This window comes from Macrosteles quadrilineatus, unplaced genomic scaffold (assembly GCF_028750875.1).
Source record: "Macrosteles quadrilineatus isolate MER2022 unplaced genomic scaffold, UCM_ALF_1.0 Scaffold_6__1_contigs__length_79288215, whole genome shotgun sequence".
Taxonomy (NCBI): domain Eukaryota; kingdom Metazoa; phylum Arthropoda; class Insecta; order Hemiptera; family Cicadellidae; genus Macrosteles; species Macrosteles quadrilineatus.
Window position 1 is genome coordinate 28,317,718 of NW_026542599.1, and position 25,168 is coordinate 28,342,885.

General features: G+C 34.4%; 1 protein-coding gene across 2 annotated transcripts in view; it reads left to right on the forward strand.

Annotated features, from left to right (window-relative positions):
* Positions 1-25,168, forward strand: part of LOC128997113 (facilitated trehalose transporter Tret1-like) — a 71,484-nt gene that overhangs the window by 17,787 nt on the left and 28,529 nt on the right. The window contains exon 1 of one of the 2 annotated variants that reach the window (XM_054422692.1): positions 6,028-6,080. The exons of the other annotated variant lie outside the window; for it this stretch is intronic. The gene's annotated coding sequence lies outside the window, so the exon portion shown is untranslated. Of the gene's footprint in view, positions 1-6,027; positions 6,081-25,168 lie in introns of those variants that run through there. 2 annotated transcript variants of the gene reach the window in all.

Sequence of the window (25,168 nt, forward strand, 5' to 3'; positions counted from 1 at the left end):
ATGAAAGTGTCAAGGGGATTAAAAAAAATTCGTCTTATCGAGGAATTCGTTTTATCGAGGTTCGTACAAACGAGGTTCAACTGTAATGAATTTCGACCCCGATTTTGCAATATTAAAAACTGTGCCTATTGTATCCACAATTCTTTGAATGCTACGAGAATACTTGGATCTTAAAGTTAAAAGGTATTTTAACTCCACGAAGCCTCATGGATTATTTAAATATATCATAGTTATAAAATCCATAACAATTAGAAAGCTGATCAATTTAAAAAAAAAAAAAATCGTGCAATCGACGTAACTCATACAAATTTACATACGTAAACAAGTGAAAAACTACTATTATTCAACCACTCTCTATATAATTATCAGCAATGCAAATTTCGCAGGCAAATCCCTGACAAGTTTTTTAATTATTTAAAAGACCAATCTTCCGTAGCCCACGTAACGTAAGTGTGATGACGTCAGAGCTATCTGCTAGGTTGTTGACAGACATTTCACGGCCAAGGACAATTACATTGTGCAAGTGCAAACCGCAACATTACCATTCTGTTTCCAGCAATTCGCTAACGATTTTATGTAACGTCCTCCGCGCATGATGTAAACAATACATTAGGTTTTATAAGTTTTCCGAAAGTGTTGCTTGGTTTTACTGAGAAATACTTGTAGACTGTTTCCTTTTTAGTTTTCATAGCTTTTACCTTTCCTACTAATCCTACTAAGGCTAATCGATTTCTTTACTTTGAACCTAGTTTTTCATTCCAGACAAAGATAACGACAAAAGTCGTTCATTCATAAAAATGAATTACACACAAGTGTAATTTTAAATTTTTTCATAGGAATTTGTCAAAAGTTTGTTTTAATAATATTTGAGGTTTTCAAGTTGTGCGAGTTAATATTTCTTTAATTTCACCATAACACAAACTAACTGAAGAAACTTAAGTCAACAAAAGTTATGGTAATTTTTACAGCCGTAGCTATTTGAACTTTGTTGTTATGTTGTTGTTTGTTGTATGAAATATAGTTTCTGTAACGATCTTATACTTACCATTCTATTATAAACAATCATTAAATAATTGATAGTCCAAAGCGGAAAATAGTGTCTGGGTCCGAAATCGACCTAACCTGCGGATTTCCAGAAGAACTCCCCAATCTTTGCATAATTTGTGTAAATGTTTTGGTACATCAAACTTTGAAATAGTTGATACAGTAGTTAGTTTATGTATTAAAAACACTAACTATAAGCATATACAAAGGTATTTTCTTATATTGTGCTAACATGGATTAAGAATTATTATTTTGAATATTATTTTTATGACAATTACTTGCTTTATGTCTTCAGTAAAATGTTATTCATTTAAGTTTGAAGCTCAAACTTTACTATATGTTGACTTTTTTATAATTCTTACTCTGAAACTATTGATTTTTAAATCGTATCAGCAAGTTTTAAAATTGCATTTTTTTATCCTAACAAGCAAAAGACATTACCTCGTTCATACCTTACGAGAGGCGAATACTCTGTTAAACCCAAAACCCTTTACAAAATCAGATACATTCTTAAAATACTAGTTGCTCTGCCCATGCTTCGCTACGGGGTGAGAATGCAGAAAAGAATGATTCGGTTTTACTTATAAGATACCTACTATAATATACTATGAGACACAGTTACAACACACTTACCAGGAAACATATAGGCAAAAGCTCAATCCTGCTTATTGATTATTTAAATTAGGATCTCTTAATGTATTACAGTACTATCATTTTATATAGTGTATAGCATTTAAAATATATGCAAAAGTATAATTCATTGACCACATGGCACCAAGAAACAATTCTCTTTGTAAACAAATTAAATTAAATAGCAGAACAGCATTTATGACAACAGCTGTAGTTTCAAAACAATGTTTTTTCCTATGTTAATCTTATGGAGAAATACGAAACTTTAAAGGGTCCCCATGCCTCACTCTCTAATTATTTCCCTAAAAAGAAAGTTTCCTGCACAACTTCACGTTACGCTCTTTCCAATGACACCAAAAACATGTCAATCGGCTCAGTAGTTTCGGAGGAATAATTGTCACAAAAAACCTGCTTGTGTATTAAATAAGTATAGAATAGACTAGCTGTAACCCGCGGGCTTTGCCCCGTTTAACTTCTTAATTTTCAAGATGATCTCGTTCGCATGGCTCAATCACGTCCTGGTTGAAGTTCGTTCGCTACGCTCACTCACCTTTAGGTTGGAGCTCGTTCGCTGCGCTCACTTGCCTTCAGGTTAGCTCGTTCGCTACGCTAACTCGCCACCAGGTTGAAGTTCGTTCGCTACGCTCACTCATCTTTTGGTTGCAAATTAGCTGTTGTCATAAATGTAAAAGAAATAATAGTGCTGCACCTTGTTGGTAATCCGTGTAACTTTAATGCTATTGAACATCATAGAACAGAACCAACTTGTTTAATTGAAACAGCTGTTAAGATTCATTAATTCCATTTCTCATAAGGTTAACATGGGAAACTCCAGAGCCACTGGGGCGGAGCCGATTGGACGGATCACGAAATTGATGGTGTATAAACCTATTCCATGACATTCTACACGTATGTACCAAGTTTCGTGGCAATCGGTTCAGCGGTGTCTGAGTTTATCACTGCCAAACAAACAAATATATATATATACTAGCTGACCCGGCGAACTTCGTATCGCCTAAGTTATAGGTTTCCCCTAAGACAGACCGATGGAAAGAAAGTACCGTTACGTTTAATTTTCAAGATGATCTCGTTCGCATCGCTCAATCACGTCCTGGTTGAAGTTCGTTCGCTACGCTCACTCACCTTTGGGTTGGAGCTCGTTCGCTACGCTCACTCACCTTTAGGTTGGAGCTCGTTCGCTGCGCTCACTTGCCTTCAGGTTAGCTCGTTCGCTACGCTCACTCGCCTCCAGGTTGAAGTTCGTTCGCTACGCTCACTCACCTTTTGGTTGCAAATTAGCTGTTGTCATAAATGTAAAAGAAATAATAGTGCTTCACCCTGTTGGTAATCCTTGTAACTTTAATGCTATTGAACATCATAGAACAGAACCAACTTGTTTAATTGAAACAGCTGTTAAGATTCATTAATTCCATTTCTCATAAGGTTAACATGGGAAACTCCAGAGCCACTGGGGCGGAGCCCTTTTAAGAATTTCGAAACGGGAAATAGTTTACGTCCGATTCTCATACCTACAGAATTTACACACCAAATTTCATAACGATCGGTGAAGTCGTTCCGGAGGAGTTTGCAGACAAACACTGTGACACGAGAATTTTATATATTAGATATACAAACATCCTCTTTTATACTTATAGATAAATCAATAGCTACATCCATTTTCATTGTTGCGTTTGGTAATCACTCAAACTTAGTACTGTAGTTAATACATGAAGATATAAATAGCAAAGCAATTAGGCCTACCCAACAATCCCGAGACGGATTAAAATGTTCACACGAAACATTAAATGTACATCAGATTGCGTTGAAGACCAGTGAGAATGCAGCATATCCTTCTTATCTTGACGTGAGAGAATCCTGGAATTACAAGTTCCCTGACTAACGAAGCCTAACCACAGAAAGTGGTTCTACTAAGATCCTGGAGGAAGAAACTGTCAGGACGCTCCACACTAGGAGGATATTAAACATAGCTGCGGCTTTTTGCCACTCCAGTGTTATGCCAAAGCTGGCTTCACCATAACATGTATATTCTTATTCGCGTGCCCTCTTCTTAATGTTTAATCCTCCTAGGTTCCACATCCTCACACTCAAAATACAATATGATTGTGTTTCTTGTTATCTGAGTTGTCATAAGGTGCTATTAATAAACAGAAAATCACCAAACATATGGGCTTTTTTTATTTATTGACCGATAAAAATCATAATTAATAATTTTTCATCCATCAAATAATCCCATATAACCAAACTTAATCATAGTTCATAACCACATACTATTTAGATAACCTATATGTTTGTAGTAAAAGAGTTATTAAAGTATGGTCAACTAATTTTATATAATACTTATTATAAATTCAATTCAGTGTTCATGTGTGCGCATTTTACCTGTATTTAAAATCCAAGTTACAATATTTGTGAACGCCACTACAACAATGTTTCAAGATTTACTCAAGAATACAGTTGTTGATTCATCTCCAACATTTATGAACATAGAAATTTATCATTGCAATCATTGAAGAATCCAAATTTAGTGAAATCTTAATTCTGTGACAGACATTTTCAAACAGTACAGTAAGCTACCATACGAAGAACTCTTTTAGTGATAATAAAATTTACTTATCTATTTTCACAGTTTTTGGTGTTTCTTATATAGCCTACATTTAAAATTTAACAAATTTTTAATCAATATTTGAATTCAAAACTAGTGTTAATCACCCACCGCATTTTAAGATTTAGATGTTAAATAACGGCTTCACTGAGAAAGCTGAAAACAATTGTAACTATAATCTGATTTTTAAATTAAAGTACCCTAATATTTCATAAATTGATCTATGCCTATGTTCTATAATCATAGTTGTAATTTGCAATTTTTGTTAGGATACAGACATCATTGTCACCAAGCCCAGAGTTCAAAACACGCCAATCACCTATGGCTTTGGCCAACTTATATTGGCATGACTCGGTGGTTCGGAACCCAAAATATTGTATTATCTAAGTTACGTACCTTATACAGTCAAAACAGTTCTAAATTCAGTCACTAAAGAATAATGACCAAATGATTGACCAAAATATTAGTCTCACTCCAATAAAGACACATTGTAGTTAAATTTAAATATTTTATGTTTATGAAATGGAGTTTACAGGGGATTATTAGTCAGTTCACTAAAAACTAGAATGAACATGAGAAGAGTTTTGGCAAAAGTAAACTGGAAATGTTTACTATTTTGTTTGGTCGTGCACTTATTAATTAAGATTTATATATGAGCTTTATAATCAGACATCGATTTTCCTTTTACCTCTTATGCATGATATTTGATTCAGAATGTTGACGTATTTTCATTTCGTATATTTTTGGAATACAAATATGCAACTGTTTGGAAAGGCCAGTTAAAAAGTAGTATTTGGCTTGGAAGTCAACTAAATCAGTTTGAATTGGTTTATTTATTAAGTTTTATTTTTCCGCGGCGAAAAATAATTAGGTTCAGTCCTAACATCCACACTAAAAATATACGGATGACACGGAAGTATACCAGCCAGGTTGAAGAAATATAAACAATTTAAAAGTTCCTACAAGAATAAATAAAAGGAAACGAGATACCATCATAATTGGCCAGCTATTTCAGTCTCGAAGTAAATAAGAACAAGCTTAATCTTTATAATTTATGATTAATTAAACAACGTAAATTATTCTGAAACAGCTATATTATACGTTCAACAATTAGCTTTCCGGTCATAAGTAGTGCTTGTCTTCGGTATTACTTTGCTTAGGTGTTGGGAAACCTGGCATTAATAATATTGCTAAAATTGGCCGATAGAACAAACCGTATGGAAACTTTTCTAGTAACTGAGATGAAAAATGTGATGAAAAACACATTTGTTCTTTCGAACACCTAATGCCAACACATTATTATCTTTAGAAAACTGCGGATCCTCCCTAAAACTACGGTGTTTCTTCTAGGATTACCTCACACTGTCAGTTAAATTGGACGATTTCGCTAATAACCAGGACCACAAATCCATAAAAACAATTCAATCCTACCCACCCGTCCTAACCATTCTAACCACCCCATCCTTTCATACCACGTATTTTTGTATTCATCCAAACCATGCCATTGATTAAATCCTTAAGATCATCTCATTAATTAAATCCATACCATTTATCCAATTAAACCAATGCCTCCAATGCATTAAGTCAAATGCCAAATCCCATGTTATCAAAGTCCAAGTTTGCACAATACTTTGCGACAAGTCGCATGGCATGTTTACATAGTTATGTAACTCGCTATCAGATTAACACTTGATATCCCATGGGTCAAGATGTGTTTTATGGTAGTATTTATACTGTTGTGGGGCGGGTGGAGCTCATCCTACTATTCATCAATCCCTAACAGGTATGTTGATGTGTTTTGGGTTTAGGTTTAGGTATACTAGAAATACTTTTAACCTAAATGTACAACATTTTATCATATCAGCTGATCAAAATTACCTGATATTGCACAACTTTATCATTGTTCAACAGTCCCTACACTCAGATATCCATATATAAAGCCCAAAGTACCCATGAACTTTTGAGAAAACAAGTCACACACCCATAAACCATATAGAGTAATTAAAATGTTTGACGAGAAACCTTGCGCAAAACTATCCATTATTTCATATATTTCCCTTTAAGGTCGTAATTGCTTTCTAAAGGGAACTTTCTATATACTGTACAGTACCTAATGTAAAAAATACCTCAGCTGTACTTATTTGTGTGTTATTCTTTCAATTTATTACCTTATTAAAATCAGGTGTGATTATTTGTTTGTATTACTGTATTCTGTTTTCATTTCAGCTTAACTTAAAACAATCAATAGTTTTATTAATACTTATGAAGTCAAACGGGGTGAAGCCCATGGGTAACAACAAGTGTTAATAACTCTACATGTATCTCTAGACTTTAGGTAATGAAAAAGATATCCCTTCTGGGTCAAATATTTGCTAGTTTGACCCAGGGCCGATTTACCGAATAGGCAAGGTAGGCACGTGCCTAGGGCGCGAGGCAATTGGCTTTTTTGGGGAGCGCCAAAAATTTGAAAAAAGAAAAAAAATTGTGGCCGTTTTTGCATGCGTTCGCGGTAAACTGATAATCCCTTGCGGCCGTGAAGACACCTTAACAGTTGTGTATTATTCCAGCTTCAAGAACGAATTATTAATAAACTAGTTTACCTTGTGGTTGCCAGATTCTTGAAATGTGTAGATATCTTGCTCGATGTACATTTCGCTACATTAATAGCCTAATGTGACAAACTGTGCTCCTGACGATGCTACACATGTAGCGAAATGTACATCGAGCAAGATATCTACACATTTCAAGAATCTGGCAACCACAAGGTAAACTAGTTTACCTCAACAGTCTCCCACATCTGCGGCAAGATGTTAATTATTTACCGCGGTTGTATATACGTCATCATCGTCCGTCTCCCGCGATCGCGTCAAAGTTCTGACTATTTCCAGCGGATGTGTGGACATAATTATCGTCTTCCTTGATCGCGGCAATATATGAACACATCCTGCGGTCGTGATAAGATTATCACCGTCTACCGCGAATGAGACAAAATTGTAATCTTTTCCCGGGGTCGTGTGGACATTATCATCTTCTTGCGTGATCACGATAAAATTCTGATAATCCCTCACAGCCGTGAAGACATCATCGCCTCCCGTGGTCGTGAGGCATTGTCATTCTCTCCCGCCATTGCGGCAAATGGTAATCATCTCCCGTGGTTGTTTGGAGATCATCATCGTCTTTCACGAATGAGGCAAATTTCTGATCTTTCCCGTGGTTGAGTGGACATTATCATCGTCTTACGCGATTGCGGTAAAATTCTGATCATCCCTCGCAGCCGTGTAGAGTAGACATCATTATTGTATAGCGATCGTGAAGACATCGTAATCGTTTCCGCGCGATCGTGAAGACATCGTAATCGTCTCCCGCGGTCGTGAAGACATCGTAATCGTCTCCCGCTGTCGTGAAGACATCGTAATTGTCTCCCGTGATTACGGCAAAATGTTAATAATATCCCGCAGTTATGTGGATATCATTATCGTCTTCCGCGATCGTGGCAAATTTCTGACTGTTTTCCGTGGTTGTGTGGACCATGATCATATCCCGCGGTCATTTAGTCATTATCATAGTCTCGCGCGATCGCGGTAAAATCATGATCATATCCCATGATCGTTTAGACATTATCATCGTATCATGCGATCGCGGCAATATTCTGATTATCCTTCACGGCTCTGTGGATCTCATTATCGTATTGCGCGATCGCGGTAAAATCATGATCATATCCCGCGGTCGTTTAGATATTATTATCATCTCATGCGATCGTGGCAAAGTTCTGATCATCAGAACCTCGAGGCCTTGTGGAGACATATTATCGCCTCCCGTCTCCCGTGGTCACGGAAACGTCACTGTTGTAAATTGACAATTCCAGGTAGAAAATTAACTCATAATTCCTGGTTCAAAAAAATTCACGCTTAGTTCCCGGATTTCCCGGTTGGTGGTCACCCTGTTATATATTGCAAAGGGGCGCTACTATTAGTTGTGCCTAGGGCGCTGACATGGTCAAAAACGGGCCTGGTTTGACCGATTATTGTAATTAGTTTTCATGGGATATCCATTGTTTGAACAATTCGATTAGCAATAACAAGTCATTTCGTTATTGTTTCAAATACAAGTCAAAACAAGAAAAAGTTTCGAACAGATATACCGTGTATATTTGATTCTCGTGGTATAAGTTGCCAAACATACCCGAGTAGAATTTTAGAAATTTTTGCCAATGGTACGCGTATATTTTATTTTTCTAAAAAAATAACGATTCCCAGTAACATTGGTTCTTTCGTCCCAGAGCCAAATCTCTTAAATATAGTTAACGGTGTACATCTGGGTTTTAGAGTTAAAGTTTATCTCCTTCACGATGGACAGTCGCTTATTATTTAGGCCATGGTCTGAGTTTAAGCCAACTTGCACAGTAATGTAAAATATTTATAAAACGAGCTGTTGGCCCGTCCTACGTACGGGAATCGAGTAGTCAATTAAAACGGAATAGTTCAGAACATCTAGTTTACACGCACAGTGACAAATTCTGGCAGTTTTAATGGGGGCCAACTGCCCCCAAAACAACCTAATTAACAATTAATTGTTATTTTTAATTGTTGACCTTATTAACAAATGTCACGTGACTACCTATTTCTTCCATCCGATTATATACCTAAAATATAGCGATATGCATTTTAAATTCGATAATTTTACCATAAAATAGCAGTTGCGTCGATTTGAAAAGACTTGAAGTGAGATTGGAGACCGATTCACACACACTGGTATTGAGTAGAGTTGCTACAATTGCATATACCACTTATATATATACTTACCGCACCTTTACCTCCGTGACCACAGACTGACACCTTATGAGGATTCTGGCCACCCATTCTCTTCCATCCCCTGTCTCTTCTAATTTAGATCCCGGTCTGAGGATTTATTTCATAACTTGGTCTTTCCACTTAATTCTTGGTCTTCCAAGTGGTCTTTTATCTTGTGGTACTATGGAATATACTTTTAAAAGTTGATTCATCTCCTATCCACCACGCATAGCCTGCCCATCCGCGCCTTTTACTTCTGGAAAGCACCCCTATATCTGGGTGTTTACACATTTCTCTTAGCTCTCTGTTTGTTTTTATCTCGACCTCCGTTATCTTGAACTGGTTAGTATATTTTGTTTGCACTTTTCAATACTGCGGGGAGAGTTATGGTATGGTATGAGTCGACTTTGGTTTCTACTGCACCTTGCAGCTCATTGGACAGTTTTATAGAGACCTACACCACTTGATGCTTTCATTACTAACCAAAATTATAGTATGACTCACATACATTCGGACATACAGAAAAAGAAGTATCAACACGTAAACCACTTACCTATATCTTAAACGATTAAGCAATAAATTAAAAAAAAAAAGATTTCCCAAATATGAGATGAAATTTCCATGGCATAAACTAAGTAACTTACTTACACAGTTTGCATTTACGACAAAACTTGATTAAACTGTTTGAAATGTATAGATCAAAATAACACATTTCCTGATAAAGCAGATCCTTCACGGTAGAAAAAAAACTAAATTTTAAAGTGAAATAGTATGCAGGCCAACACCGAAGAACAATATTTTTGTATACAAACAACTTGTAACATAAACATTTCAATGACAGTTTATAACCAGCTGTTAGTTTAACCAGCACTGAAAATACTGCTAGCGTCGGCTGCTAGACTTTTTAAAAATTGAAACTTAATTTCTAAAAAACTGAAACCCTAAATTAAAATTATGGCTTCGACATTCCCTAGTTCTCAAAATTATCTTTCTTTCAACACAAAAATCATGAAAATCGGTCAAGTGGTTGATTCAGAATCTTGAAATAAAAAAACCCTGTTTCGTTTTAATATTATAGATAGATACTAACAGTTCATTTATTCGTACAATACGAGAAGACACGGGTTTGATTTTAGCAAATTAGTAGAAACTCAGCTATTCTTTTTTACTTGGAACTTTTAATTTTCATCAATATGCATAAGGTGATAATAAACTCGACCTTCCAGGCGGAAGTGCACTTAAAGAGTGTATGGAACTAAGGTTTAGTTTAGATCACATTTATTACATATTATCAGTTTAATGAACATATTGTGTATTGGTTTTCGTCAAAATATAAATAACCATTTCTGTGTTTACATATTTTGTAACACAGCATTTACAACAGAGCGTATATTGGTACAAAACTATGAGTTACTCGTAGTGACGTGAAATGGCAATTGTTGTAATTATCTATGTAATTAATTGTTAATTATGTAAATCTCGCAAGAAGGACTAGTCGGTACTCGCTCTTCCTGAATTGAAACATAACCATTGACTTTTGCATTCCAAAGCAGACATTTCATCTATATGGCCAAGCTACAGCCAATAATCTATTAAAACAGATTATGTTTCAATTACTCACAATCTGTAAACACTATTTCTTCCTTGGTTGTTGAGATCAGTTTGGGTTGGTTAAATAGATCAAATTATTCGACATAAATCAACTGTCATCAGCAAAATAATGTCGGTGGTTGAATTCAACGGAGCGAATTAAATTCCATGGCTAAATCTTTAACATGGGCATGAAATAATACATATATAAACATTCAATAAACACTCATATAGGCCCTCTTAGATGTTATGTACACAAAGAATTTGGGGCCTCAGACCTTTCATTTGGGGAATGGTAAACTATTTTATAGAAATATTAACTGTGAATGAATCTAAAGTTTAAATACATTATATACAAGATTTTTTTTTTTTTTAAGAATTAGATGTAAATTGGATGAAAATAAATTTAAAGCTTTGGTCAATGGTAAACCCTCACAAATCAAGTACTTCAAAGGGCACTCTTTACGATGAGTATTTTCTTTAGAGAGTTTTGATCTATTTTTTGAATTTATTTGTTACTGTAAACATCTATTTAGACTGATTAAGGCAATTTGAAATTCACTTTTTAAGAAAAGAATCATAAAATGAATTTGTATTCAACCGCACTCTGCAGTTTCAGGGAATATTAGACGAAATCGTATCCCATTGTAAATTCATTCAACGCAATTGTTTTATTTGATCGATAATTATTTTTAGGTCGATTAATTTATCGTACAGTAGCCGTAATGAATTCAATAATTTATTTACTACAGTATTCAGTTGAAACGGGGAATTATAAGCTATAATTACCGTTATCAGCAACTTAATCGGTTCAGTCATCTTAACTGTACAACGTAGTATCGGCGTGAAGTTAAATAAACTACTGCAAGGAAACGAACAACATTCCATCCATCTAACATTCAATCTATCCTCTATAAACGGTTCCACATCGATATAAAAAATAGTGACGAGTAAAAACTAGTAAGATTAAATTACTGTAACACTGTAACAATTTGTATTGTGCATTTTTCCTACTGTTCCCTTATCTGTTTCTATGTTATCTGGTGAATATGTACATATTGTTTTAGAAGACACAAAAACCATTAACAACCTTAATGTTCAATAATTACCTTACTATTCGTGTAAAATATAATACACAGTGTTCGATTAGGTAGCGATACTCGAGGAAGTATGTCAGTAGTATTTTGCTTTGACTTATTGAAATATAAATCAGTTCTTCATGTTCATTGGGCATTTAATGAATGAATGACTAATCGATTAGCATTTTTCGGTACATCTAACTTAGACTTTTCAAGACGGTGAACATTTATAACACGTGTTACATTGGTGATTGCTTTGACCAGTCAAACCGGCTATCAGTAGACAGTCCAACAGAAACATCATCTTAGACAATGCTAAGTTCATCTCGCTAATTCTACAATCATCTTCATCTTAGTCTGTGCACTGTTTTGTGACGCTTTCGTAGTCGACAGATCTAACCTGAATACACTTCAGCGTTCAGCCAAGTTTGAATTGCAAGGCAGTTCAAGTCGACCCACTACTGTAGTCTCAGTCTACACATTATGTAAGAGCATTGCCCGACCTTTCCCAAGGATATTTCCGATTTACGTTTTGCCCCTTTGAAGCGGAATGCAAGGTTACTTCCGAAGATTTCCGGTGTCGTGAAGGATTGCAAATAGGCGAACCTCGCCTCAGTAAACCTTGTGGGCTTTCTGAATGGTCTCGAGCAATCTAAGTACAGCAAGCATAACTAGACATGTGATTGCTGCTATGTTTAAACTATAGCATTATGTACCTGCTAAATTCAGTATCATAGGCACTTTAGGTGACTGGAGTCAGAGAGTTGAGTTGAAAGCTAATCGAATAATAACAGCGAGGCACGAAATTCAAGGAATTGAGAGTTATGATACAGCAAATCAGAAAATGACATTTTACCTATGAGGTAGTGAATGGTGAATCAGAGCCTACCTCAAGCTACAATACAATTCTTAATTGATATTCCAAATCAACAGGTACTCAAATCGGAGTAGGAAACAATGACGGGTTTGTCAAATTGTAAAGTTTCTCACTAAAGATTCTCATGTTTATGATTTTTTGAAGTATTATGAATCACTAGTGTTTTCAAAACCTTGTGACTAATCTAATTCTTAATCACTCCTGATTGAACACCATACGAAAGTCGTTACTTTTATTTGCTAAGCGATAACCGAGACAGACCACTGACAATCTTACGATGATCGACTGATACTGTAACTCGGTGAGTATAGTAAGGGACTGGACTCAACATGTGTCTGTTGTATCTAGTCTTAAGTACAAAATCTAAACAACCAAAGTTGATGTGTTAAGTGTAAAATAGAAACCAGTTGTCAAGAGTCTGTGATACATTTCTTAAGTTTTATTGTTTTTAAAGACCGATTCTTTACCGTGCAAGTTATAGTGGTACTTTCTACCAAGGATAATTCTGATGCCTTGCTTCGCAAAATCAGTATGGAATAGTGTATGATTTGAGATTCCCCGTGATTAGTAAGTAGGCCTATTGAATTATTTATAATTTTCTTTTTTTTAACATCCATTGAAATTTTCGAGAGTTTTAACTTAACTTTGTTGGGTTAGTCGTAGGCCAATTGTCATAACAGTGATGGTATAGTTTAAAGACAAATAATCTTGTATAAAAAAAAAACTTTACATTTAAAACTTCCATGCCATTCTTATGAACAAAAAAACTGTTGTAGTTTGTTTAATTGAGGTTATATTTTAACAAAATTTATTAACAATATTTATTTTATCCTTTAGGCCTAATATTAACATTTGATAAAAACACTGTTAAAATTCCCTATTTCAGCAAATAACAACTCGTTAAACCTATTTTTTTTTAAAGGGAATAACTATGGATTCTTTATAGGAATACTGTTTTCTAAAATACTTTTTTCTAAAAAGTTATAGTTAGGTACTTAAATATATTTTTTCTTTAGCAAAATCTAATCAGACAAATTGAAATTGGCTTGGTCTTCAGGTTTGCTGCGGTGGGTGCTTTTAGTTTATCGTACTACGTTACAGGTTACAATATGACTGTAAATTTTGTTATGTTTTGAAAATTCAACAAATCTGGGTGGTTCAATTGAACTAAATTCTTATCTCATTCTTAAATTGATCACACCTTACATAGGAAGATAATATGTATAACTATGTATAACTAATATGTATATGATAATATAATATATCTTAATGACAGTTTGTCTATGTTTAAATCCATAGCTTAGAACTTACATCACAATATGCTATTATGCAGATTTTCAACGCTATCACACTCCAAATCCAAGAATTAAAATTCATAACAGTCTAATGTATTATTTATGATGTTTGATTTCATCGATAAAAACCACGCCTTTCTCAAGCTGATTTGTATCTAATATCTATCATGATCGGATCATGACAGCCATCAATATAGTAGGTAGTGCTTTGGCCTTGAAAGTAACTTCCTTGACGCATGACTTATTGACCTCAAAAATTACAAGATTAGTAAGTTTTATAAGGAAGTAACATAGTTGGCGTTTAGTATGACCGAAACCGTATTTCCTGATTTTTAGGATTTTAGTGAAATTTGAGAAACATGTTGGGGGATTTAATGAAAAACATTAATAACATAAAATACATAAAGAATTTAAGTGGAGGTTGATATTAATAAGTAGCCATCTTTGGCTTAAAATACCTATATTTTGGTTAGGTTGTTCCCCATCTTGAGACGATTGACTGTAAAATACTTTTCACGAAGAAGGGTTAAAATACTTTTGTGTTTTATGTTGAAGATATTTTGTTGCGGAAGACATATTAATTTGAATTAAAAACTAAGCACAATTTCACCAGTATAAATCAATGAATAGCCAAGTATTCATTTTATAAATCGAGCTTTGCTAGTTTTGTATTTATCTTCAATCTTTATTGACTTCTTACAACTTCGGAAAGATATTCGATTAATTTATAGGTGTAAAATCTTTTGGATAAATAATGACATTTAATAACAAAATAATGATATTTTTATATAGATATTCCTAACTCAAAGATGATACCTGATCCTATAGATAGACGGATCTACAGGTGGCTCCGAACATAGGTAAATCCTATTGCTTATCGTCAGGACTAGAACCCAAAGCTTCAATACATAAATTACATTCTCTAACCACTATACCAGCCGCACTCCCATAAAAGTAGAGAGGAAAATATAAACATCAAAGTAATAAATTTAGTGCAAATAACACATCATATTATTTATACGGTATATACTCACAGTCATTCAATCAAACCCGTAGATCCATCACTCTCCACGATACTGTGTGTACATTGATCCGAGGACCAAAACAGATTAAGTTAAATTCATGTTATGTTTTCGTCTCAGGTTTATATAGTGTGCAATGTTTACTACTATCTATCTGTACTATTATAAATTGAGGTGTTGTCTGTTTGTCTGTCTGGGCAGCTTTCACGACTAAAACACTAAACCGATACACTCAAAATTAAACACTGAAATGGTCCACATTTCTAGGAACGTCATAGGCCTATTCACTTCCCTGAAGTCCTCTCGGATGTCCAAGGTTTTAAGGTGAGGCTTTCAAAAGTAAATATTAATTGGTCTCCATTGAAACATGAGAAAATTCACAATATTTGTTTACCTTCGCGTTGACATTTTAATGTAAACAGTCAGAACTGCTAAATGCTTATTTCACAATTTCATAGCTGATCCAAACAAATTTAATAAACTATTTTACACAGCAGAGCTATATCATGGTTTTTTATGTGATTGATTATGGAAAATTGTGTTTTATATTTAAATGTTAACAGTACGGCAATTACAATGTAGGATATGTCATACTTTTTTGTTTAGATTTGGTTGCTTTTTATTTATAAATTTTAACTACTTAACAAATGTTTGGATTTGGTGGTATAGTACATCTTCCCGTTCCGAAGCACGGGTACAGCAGCTAGTGACTTATAATTTTGCAAAATTTTAAATACTACGACTAAATAGAACAATTTATCTTAATATTGTCCTTCCTCCGGTATCAGAAAAAAATTAATAAAAATAACACCTTGTAAAGAAAACTGATCATACTACAGGAGAAAAACATAGAATAGTCATCAGATAACTTCACAATAAACATAACAGCCTTCATATTTTAAATCTCATAAGCAATATTGTTGCTGTAAAGTAAATTCCGAAACAAAAGTCCTCGAAAAATTACATGATTATCAAAAATATACTAAGAAAGCATTTCTTCTATCTTTAAGCTGTCACTTCCTAACACAGGCTATAATAATTCATATCACGTCTAAGATTTTAGGCGCCTATGACGCAATGCATTAGCAAACAATGTGTAGTCATTATAATAGTACACTTATCCCATGACGAGTGCTTTATAAGTATCATTTGAGTTGGCTTTAAAATAAATATTATTTGTGGTTGAAGCTATCGTAGCTGGACCATCCTGTATAACATTAGAAAAGTTAGTTTTGTGTTAACTAACATGCATATACCAGACGTTTGTAACATGTGCAAGTCTTCCTTGTACTAAATTAAAAGATAATTCAGATTTTTGCTACTTATTTTTGCCTCTGCAAAAAGAAGTTTCTATTCAAAACACGAAAAATTTCTGCCTTGTAAATTTTTTAACTGTTACATTAAATATAATTTTAAAATAATATGAACGATATTAAAATCTCTGGATTACAATACATGTAGTCTTCCGACAATTTTCAAAGCAAGTTTAATTTTCAGCAATAGCCTTTAAAAATACAAAAAATAATTTAAAATGGTGGAATACAGATGTTAATTCCAAAATAAATGCCACAACAAGGCTCAGAATACAAAACTAATCTAATGAAACATAACAACAAATAATTTAAAGGTAAAAGAATATAAAAACTTTGTAGCTCATAAACTTTACTATATCTGTGCTAAATATAATATGAACAGCAATCATTAAAAATAGCTGCCAGTATTTCCACTGTTTTGCCTTAAAATTGAATTATTAAGAGTTTAAAGGGTGGATATAGTTAATTTTATTTAGGGAAAACACATTTTATGATTTACATAAGGAATTAATATTAGATTACTAGCAAATTTGTACTGATAACAAATAATCTATATGTGAACCAAATTAAAAACTTAGAACTACACAAAAATAAAATTTTTCATTTCGTCCAGACATGAAACTATTTAAATCCTAATCACTAGACTAGACCAACCATTTGTGATTCCCCATCGCAAACTTCTAGTGCAATGATCCTTACTCCTTACTACGTATGTAACTCATTGATTGACCTATTATCAGTTAAATAACGATTACGTTCAATCAACTGTTTCTCACTTCATTAAATAATTGCTTGGATTATTCAACGATGGACATTGCCTTACGTAACGTGACGACTTAAATACAGTTGTGATGGCAAACAAACAGTTTATATCAATTAACTTGATTAGTTGAGTGCAAAGTTACAGAATACATAGACGAGGATGTGCAATAAATAAGTAGTTGAGTCTCGCCAGTTGTATAAGTGGCCGATTGGCGCTATGAACGAGTGCGAGTAAAAAGTTAGATTGCCGGACACCTGTATAAATTTAAGATGCTTTAGATAGGTACCCATTATGGTAAAAAAAACAACTCCAAACCTAATATTTAGAATCACCTTTTTTACATTGTTTTCCCATAATGCTATATACTACAATTACATTTTAATTACACATTATTACAATAAACGTATAATGACAATAAATTGTGTAATTGAAGGGTTAATGATTAACTGGAATTCACTTTTAGGTTTTTGTGAGTCCGGGTAGAAATCCTGCCAATCGCCAATAGCTTCTAGCTTATAAAGTATTCACTCGGTCCTTCATAATCCTCCTTAAGTTTTAAGTTCACCTATCTTGAAGAGAAAAAAGATATATCTCTGGTGAAAAGAGCTTTCTCTCATTTGAAAAGCTAAAAGCGAAAAACGATGATAATTGCAATTATGAAACATTAAGACTGTCTAGGTAAAACTAAGTTCCACACTCTACATTTCGCAAGGTATTTGCATTTTTAGTCCAGCAATTCCTGTTTTGAACCCGTTTAACCTCTGCACATGCAATCACTACTGAGCTGACTTCCTGTAAGACACTTTCCCTACGTACGGAGGCGGGACTACTATGTTAATAGTTATAATTTTTCACTCAACAGTCCCGTGCATTATCCACTGTATTAGGAAGGATTCTAGAAATTGCGTGAGTTTAATTTATATACTATCACTTTAAGTAAAAAAAAATATCGCCTTTCAATCGCTTCCTGATTCTGTGTTTGTAATTATTTTGAAGGAGACAAACGTGTATAGTGCCGAGCTAAGCATACATTGGTAGTACACAATATCGCCAATATTATAATCAACACATTTAATAACCTGACATCGGTCTTAGTATCTCTTCATAACACAAGTAATCCGCTCGCGTTCGGTAGGGAAAACAACAATACAAACGCAGCGGCTCAAATTATTTAATAGAAAAATTCCATGTATTGCTGCAATTTCTCTAAAAACTTTAAGAGTTCTGGAAAATCACAAAACATGGAAAAACTACGTGATACCAGTAGTCACATACATTTTGACACTATTTTTTTATGTTTTAGTAATCCCCCAAACGAATATTTGTAGTGTCAATTAGTAATTAGGTATTTTATATGCTTCTCAAAGTCTAATTTCACGAAATACACAGAACAAATATGCCCCAGATTAAACTGTAGTATGCGGAGTCTACTAGCACTACTGTATCCAAAGTCAATGAAGTCTCTTATGAGATTAGAATGCACACTTACCTTTCCTAAAGTGCTTTTACTTCCCAAAATGGCAGTCAATGCTAATGAAATGGCCCAGATGACGCGGTTAGATCATTGATATTCAGAGGACACTGTGTATACTAAACTGAGGCACAACTTTGACTCTGACCTTCATGGCGAGCTGTAGTTTTCTCTATTCCAATTCATCGCTGGAAAAAGGATATGTATATCAGAGATTAAGTAATATACGGGGTTAAAATACTGTAGGTATCCTCTGTATGAAATATTAATATTTAGCACGACTTTAAACATATGGAAATAAATAAATAAACCACTTTTCTACCACAAAATTTGTAAAACTAGGAAAATACAATACCTCATGTTTTGAAACGAAAATCCTCTTATTATTCATAGTTATTAATATAGTTCAACAATTCGAGTGATATTCCTTGTGTCTCCGGACAATCATTACAGAAATATGTAACGTTTGTCCAAGACTCAAGTTGATGACTAAGACCCATAACGCCTGAATTGAAAAAGCCATTTTCGCTGACGTATGATGCAATCGCATAATTAATACACTTTAAGTGGCTCATTTCGATACAAGCTTAAATTTAAAGAACCGAGACGAAGCCTAGGTTGGAAACTTAGTGAGGCTCGAGAAACAATAATAATTCTGGCCCGTGTGCTGAACAATAATTTTTCGTCATACCGCACCAGTCTTTATGCGAAATGAAACACATTTACATTTTGTGTTTTCTTGTAATACTATTTTTCGTCAAAGTCAGCGTATGAATTTTAAAGTAAGAAAATGCACAGCTGATGTCTTCGATTCCAGCTCATTATTTCTCTAGGGAGTTAAGAGAACCCCTTTGCAACGCATGTGTTGAAAATACCCGTTTTTGCTGTTTTTGTATGACGAAAATGAGCTTTTTACTTTGTCAGGGTGAGTGATATTGAGCCAACGTGCGGATTGTTGACCGAGTCAGGAAGGTCACGTGTCTATAAACTGAGCCCATTTTTGACTTCCGTCGATTAAGCCACTTCAAAGACCCGCTTGACCTCACGTTTGTGAGCTCCAAGTCCTCCGCGATCGTCACTTGTCTTCAGCGATCTACAGATTGTCACGCGAGAAGGAAAATGGAAGAAACCTGTTTGCAGTTAGGGTCATGTCGTAGTTAAGTATTATGTAACGTGTTAGACAATAGGTGTAGATGCAAGTGTGCATCGTGTATAAGTTACTCTTCAAAAAGATTATGAGTTGAGTTTAACTTTTTGGGTTCTTATGAGAATATCGTCGAAGAGATCGAACTATTTAGGTCACTAGTAGGTCAAAAGTATGCCGATTACCTTATTTACATACAAAATTACTTGATTTACCTTTCGAGTATTCAATTGAACTGAAAACATTAGAGGTATGTTAACCTTTTTCCTATATTCATAATATATATTTCTACCCGTCCTTCGTACGGGGTTGGCATCTATAAGTATAAAAGAGGATGTTTGTATATATATTTGGCAGTAATAAACTCAGACACCACTGAACCGATTGCCACGAAACTTGGTACATACGTGTAGAATTTCATGGAATAGGTTTATACACCATCAATTTCGTGATCCGTCCAATTGGCTCCGCCCCAGTGGCTCTGGAGTTTCCCATGTTAACCTTATGAGAAATGGAATTAATGAATCTTAACAGCTGTTTCAATTAAACAAGTTGGTTCTGTTCTATGATGTTCAATAGCATTAAAGTTACAAGGATTACCAACAGGGTGCAGCACTATTATTTCTTTTACATTTATGACAACCGCTAATTTGCAACCAAAAGGTGAGTGAGCTTTTCGAACGAACTTCAACCTGGAGGCGAGTTAGCGTAGTGAACGAGCTAACCTGAAGGCAAGTGAGCGTAGCGAACGAGCTAACCTGAAGGCAAGTGAGCGCAGCGAACGAGCCCCAACCTAAAGGTGAGTGAGCGTAGCGAACGAACTTCAACCCGGACGTGATTGAGCCATGCGAACGAGATCATCTTGAAAAATAAGAAGTTAAACGAGGCAAATCCCGCGGGTTACAGCTAGTATAAGTATAAAATGCTTATTGCAGTTATATTCGTGCTTTGCGTTTGCAATGGGAGAGGACATGGTTTAAGAAAATTTGGTTCTTTTAATTTATGGTATGCTGTAGTATAGCACATCAACCATAGCCATAATGTTCTTCCACTGCACCTAAACAATAAAAAAGTAAAAATCTCATTTTCACATCTTTTTGTTGCAAGTTGATTCAAATTAGATGTTCTCATAAACGAAAAAAAAATAATGCTGCACCCTGTTGGTAAACCTTATAACTTTTTAATGCTATTTTTAATATCATAGAACCAACTCGTGTGGTTTAAACAGCTTACAAAATCCTTTATTTTCTTTTAAATATGAACAAGCTGCTATACCCGTGCTTTGCAAAGTGAAGAAAATGTGACCTAGAGCGCTATTAAAGTAATTCTGATGTGTGTTTTAAAATACGGCAACTCTATGATTTAGTTTGAAAATGTATTATATTAAAAAGTGTAAACCTACTTACTTTCAAACCCCTACTTTTTATGTTAATAGAACCAAAAGAATATGACAACATACCTTAGTGTAGCAACAGCATCAATTGCATCATATTGATGCTTCACGAATGACATGTTTTACCATAATTCTTCAACTTTAGTCAAGCCTCTTTACATGTAGCTTACAATATAAATTACAAAATGAAACTTTGAGCAATACTTTACAAAACGAATACAACCTTTCTTTAAAACCAAACATAACCCTACTAAATCTACATAAAGCATCACAAACATCTGTTTCGAGTAAACAAACACCAGTTCATTGTACTGACCAGCTGTTTCATTAACTAAATTAAATTAAATCATGTAAACTTTGAAAGCATGCCAGGCGTAGCCCTTTGGAAATCAGCCTGTGGGGCAGCGCCCTTAAGAAATTCGTCCATATCAATACTTTTCGGCAAATCTACACATTCAGCTTCATTTTGATGTGAAACATGCCTATATTTTTATTTGGTAAATGGCCTTAACCGTTTACATGACATTTGATTGTATCACTTTAATAATATAACTAGCTGTGAGCCCGTTCTACGCACGGGGATCTTATAGTAGTCAGTTGAAACCTTCTTATATTAAGATTAAGAACAGCAGTTAGTTTGCATATTTGCAGATATGCTGGCAAAACTATTATATATAAACCTTCGCAAATACAGTATCTGACAGTTCAAGCCAAAATAAATGCTTCGCAATTAAATGTCACCCGGATCGTGTTGGTCCATATGTCCAATGATTAAACTAAAAAATCTTTTATAGATCCATGAAGCGTAGCCCTAAAGTAGGCCTATAATTGAAAGTTACTTTCCACATCGGTTAACTTAAACGCATTTAAAGTACTACCTCAACCTCACCATTTAACACTTTATTCCGGTTGACATTTTCAGTATCAAAGGTGCTCTTGTCCATTCCGTGAAACACTGAGAAATAAGGACATTAATGCGTTACCAACATACAACAAAACAACACAATACAACAATCCAACAAAGGCCACGAACTATTGATACATAAACAATATAAAGGCGTAAACAATTCATGATGGTTTGCCCAACAAATGTTTTACTCAAATAGGTTATCATTTTTTTAGCATACCGGGTAAGCTAAGATTTGGAATCCAGACAGAAAAAGCAAAACTTATACAGAGTTAAGACATCACTTAAATTGAATACGGACGGCTCTAATAAATAAGGTGCAACACCAACGATAACTAATTTGTAAACTACAGTGATGTGTTGGTACCTACGTAAAAATGATTCTAGCAGCTACCAGCGGTTCTAAGGAAAAGAACCAGTACCTTCGTAAGAACCTACCTAAGAACTATAGTACATCCGACTGATTAAATACATTATAATATCTAGTACCGAGGTTATTGATCTCTTGCTTTTGGATTTTCTCGTAAAAAGTTATAGAGTAAACTTATCGGTGTCAGTTTGAAAAAAAAAAACAACCTTACCCAAACAACATTTTGTTATTTAATAGATTACGCATTCTCTAAACAATGATTAGTATATCTATTAACATTAGAAGGAAATGTGACGAAAATCACATAATGTTGGGGTTTTGGTCATTTGTAATTATATTTCTTAAGTAGGTAGGCCATGTATTCTATGGAAAAGTACCGGTATCAAGGATCGTCGTCAAAAAGGTTGTTATGAATAAATATGTAGGCTTACGTACCCATGATATGAGCTATGGGCCTATTGGCTGTATGGTCCAGCGATTGCATCACACGGTGAGTAGAAACAGAAAGTGACACATTGGAAAAGCGAGTTTAGCACTTCCTATGTTAAACCTCTGTTACAATCACCCACTGCAGTTGTGATTTTTTACTTTACACTTTACACAACCGCCATTGAAGCGCCGTCAATGAGTGGAAACCTTTTTTGTAAGCTATTGGCGACGATCATTTCAGTGTCCAGCCCTATACAACACTGATTCAAGGTCTTCTTTCTGGTTGTCAAAACTCAAGAAACATTTTATACTCAAAGAATTTCTGGTTCCGATTTGGACGATGTCTAGTTATTTAATTTCATTTACGGTTACACTATTAGACTATATAATTGCACTTGCGATTAATTAAATCCGTTATGTAAGAAAAACGTTTTTAATCTCACTTGGTTGGGATTTGCTTTCAAAACGTGATTCGAAATGGTTGCGGTATTTGTAAACAACATTTGTAAACATATCATTGACAGCTAGAAAAAATAATCTTGATCCGAACAGCTGTTCGTTATTTAATAGACGATTATGTGATAAAAATTGAACGAAAATTTGACAAAAATCGCACAAAACTGCATTTTTGAACGTCCGTAATTTTATTTACAAAGTAGTGAGGCTATATTTAAATTACTAAAGACACTCTCGCCAATCCAGTAAATACATTAAAATGACTTGGATCTTGATAGGTACTCTGGTTTTCACGGAGAAGATTGCGTAAAATGCCATCTTGAGTGTTACAGACAAAGGGAAAGACAGACAGACAGAAATAGAGATAAGACTTGTTTCTGCTTCTTTAATGTATAAAACGTAAAAATAACCTAAAAGTATATAATTCTGAGCAATGTACAGACAAAACTCTAATTTTATTTATATAGAAGAAGATAACTTACTCATAAGGTTAACATGGGAAACTCCAGAGCTTTTAAGATAAGAATGCGTCTGCATGTTAATCGGGAATGTGAGCTAAGATTCCACCAAATTTCAGCCCAATCCGTCCAGTATTTTTCGCGTTTACTTGTCACAAACATCTATACATCCAAACTTTCTCAATTTAGTAGGACTAAACAAATTCTTTTATTTTTATCGTGCGGTTACTACATGTTCCCCTTGTTATTTTAGCAACGAAATTATAAATATGTAAGTCTGTTTTATTTTTCAACATTTGGGAAAATTTTCTGATTTTAATAAATTGCGAACGACAATTATTTTAGTTTTAAGGTAAAATTATTAAAGTAGCATATAATACTGTAATCAGGTCGTATCAATCCTCTGTTCCTTTATAAAACAACATACGCTTGTAAATCATTTAATACTTCATTTCATTTTTACATACAGATTACAAACAGATGAAATATGACAAAATGTTGTTTCCCACAACTGTTCTTCGTCCATCTCAAAATGTACAATAACACCTTTTCTTATCTAACAACATTTCTTACTGTTGTTACGCTTTGTTACTTTTTCCGTACGGAGAATGGTCGTGTGGAAATGCCTCTTTATCTCACCTTCGGCGTCATTATAGGGTTGAATATTACGTAACTTCTACGTAATTGGTTTTATAGCCTTGACTTTATCGAAGGTAATCTCTTATAAGAAGGTGCCTCATCCGTTAATGGGGTGTCGAGATGTCGGTTATATAACACACCCTTCCAGAAATAGCGGTGACTATCATAAACATCGTTGACTTAGGTTGTATTGTATCATAATACGGTCTATTTGTCTCTTTCCTGAATCAATGTATAAGGACTAGCAGTTGAAGCATGGGAGCCTATGTATTGGCAGTGAGTGGTTCGGGGCCTACGGCTGTAAACTAATTAAAACAATGGTAGGGGTCTCACTAAAGAAAACCTTTTCTATGCTTTAGTTAACTCCCTTCATTAAATAGCTATGTGAAAATATGTTACCAGTTAAGATAGGGAAGTCTCTGGGTGTATTTAAACCCAAATTTGAGTGACGGATGAGTGTAGAATAGATTTGTGTGGTTTTGATATTTACTCAAACCAGACATTTTTATCCAGAACATTTGAACAGGACTTAGAAACAATGTCAGATCACAACATATACCATATTATTATCACCGCAACTTTAAAACCAAGTTACTCGAGACTGTTGGAAATCGAAATATCTTAAGCCCTTCAAGGGGAAAATAGGAATAGTTTCTGCTAGGGCTAGTTAATTATTAGTACGTAATATGCACCTAAACAAACTGCAATCAAAAAGCTAAACTTACCCTTAAAGCAGACTATGCATGCACAATAATTTTTTCCCAGCGGATTATTTAGTGTAATAATTTAAAGATTTGATTACACAATATCTTGAAGTAGGTTGATATGCATAGTTGGTTAGGCACATACAGATCATACTCGTTATTTATAATTTA